Raw genomic sequence first — 2487 nt, forward strand, 5'->3', positions numbered from 1 at the left:
TGTTAGCCAGGATGGTTTCGATCTCCTGACCTCATGATCCGCCCATCTCGGCCTCCCAAAGTGCTGGGATTACAGGCTTGAGCCACCGCGCCCGGCCCTACTCTATCTTCTTTCAAATATAGCTACTCTGGAATTCAGGAGAAGAAATACATATAAAAACACAAAGAAAAACATGTTAAGCCTATGCAATTGAGGGGATAGATTTGTTTTGTGGAGGAAAATATGATGCTGGATCAATAATTGAGGAGAAATTACATTACAAATATTACAAAAGAAAGAAAACAGAGAATTATCTACATTTTCATCTCATCAGTTACTGCCTACAACTTGTGGCTAAATTTGAGTGAAAAGTTACTATCTAATCAATTCCAAAGCTTCTAAAAGTAGAAGACCTACTGTTATGTAAATCGTCACCTGATTTCACAGTTAAATGTGTAAAAGTGAACAGTCTTTCACCAATTTTCTAGGCGACTGTGCTAAAACTATCTTTAGAGAAATGAAATGTGACAGCAGTATAATTTCATTAGCTATGTGGCCTATTTTAAAACCTGAATGGGGGTAGGGGAGGGAAATAAAAGGGCTATTGTAAAATTTTATGCAGATTATAATAAAGGCAAACAGAGTAGTAGAGAAGTAGTATGTAACTGTCATAGCTGGCTTCCCAGGAGGTGAACTCTGAGATATAGAGTAGTGCTCAAGAAGTGTATTACAACTTCTGACATATTCTCAGCATCAACTTTTGGGATGAGAAGGGAAGGAGAGGAAGCTGTATTTGCAGAGGAAGAAGTTTTACTGAGGTGCATTTCTAACAAGGAAAACTCTACAGCTGGAATCACCCTTCAGAGACTTCCTGAATTGAGACAAAGAATCAAACTTTTTTCTCCTCAGGCTTCTCAGGGATGACTGAGACAGCAAACTTGTATAACCCTCTCCCCAGCCCCCACCTCCACATCAACCATGGGTTGGATTCAGGCTGCCCTGGGGAAGGGAGATTTTGAGGTTAAGTTAACAGGAGAAGGCCAATCATTGATCTCTATCAGCCGGCATCGTTCCCAGCAGCTGGGAGAGTAAGTCCTTCAGTTCTCAAAGGGGAGCTGGACAGTGCATCACAGCATCTAATGCCATCTACTCTTTGGCCACTCGGATCCACTTCATGTAAGTTCAGGAAACAGCTCCTCCAGGATTCTGATAGTCCTCTTTTCTTGGGAAGAAACATAGAATGGGGAAGTTTGTGGGATGAACTCTAGTGAGCAGAGTCTCACGACTATTATTCATCACGTCCTTTCCCTGCTATCTATTCTAGATCCTGCTTGCCTTCAGCTGGTGCCACTGCTGGACTAGGTGGCTCACCTGATGGGCATGAGCCAAATCCTCATCCTTGCAGTCTCTCAGTCTCTGGCTGCCAGTTCTTTCTCAGGCAATGACTATTATACCTATTTACCCTGAAAACTGGGCAAGAGAGTACCAAGAGAAAACCAAGTGGATAGCTAGGTGCCAAAGAGATGCCTCCATTCCCCCACTGTGTAATGACACCACAACTTCCTCCCAATAATCTGGATGTATTATTCCTGCCAGGATGATGAATGCTCTTTAAAGTTGGCAACTTTTTGTGTAACTCTTTTCAAAGCTTTTCCCTCTCTGGGAACCAGGATCTTTAAATCGGCAGAAGCCATGTTATGGTGCTAGAAAGTACAGATGATAGTTAGCAGGAGAATGCTTACTTCTACCCCTTAGATCCCAGACCCATGTATTTTAACAATTGAAGACACAGCACCACACACTAGTCCCTGATTTAACTTGCATATTGCATCCTGGAGGATGGCAGCTCATCTTGCAGAGCATCATATCTGGCTTGTGCTTCAGTTGAGCCGCCCATGAACTATGTCATTGCTCTACGATCCCTGCCGGTCCTGGGTGGTATAGCATGTGACAGAACCTGTAGACCTTTTGGTTCATATGTTCATTGCTAAACCTCCTTTGCTGTTAAGTAGACCCTGTGACGTGATGTTGCATGGGATGCCATATCAATGGATCAGACACATGTCAGCGCTTGAATATGGGTTCTGGCTAAAGCCCCAAAAGTAGAAAAGGCAAACCTGGAGCTGAAAAATGTAACATATTTCCATCAAAATTAATTGTTTCTCCTCGGGGTAGAAAAAGAGCAATGATGCCCACTTGCCACCAGGTGGCTGCTTCATCTTCTGAAGACCAAGTGCCTCCCCATCAATTACCATTGTAGGTAGTTGGGACTTTTGGCAGCAGCAATGGCTAGATCAGATGTGCAGCAGTTGTCCCTTAAGTGCAAGTTTGCTTTCCAGGGTCTTAATGGCCTATGGTACAAAGAGAGGGAGACCACATTCACATAACTTTTCTTACAGTATATTGTTATAATTGTTCTATTTTCTTAGTGCTGTTTTTAGTATCTTACTGTCCCTAATGTATAGACAAATCTTTATCACAAGTGTGTGTGTATATGAAAAAACAGAG

This window comes from Mandrillus leucophaeus, unplaced genomic scaffold (genome assembly GCF_000951045.1).
Source record: "Mandrillus leucophaeus isolate KB7577 unplaced genomic scaffold, Mleu.le_1.0 Scaffold259, whole genome shotgun sequence".
NCBI lineage: Eukaryota > Metazoa > Chordata > Mammalia > Primates > Cercopithecidae > Mandrillus > Mandrillus leucophaeus.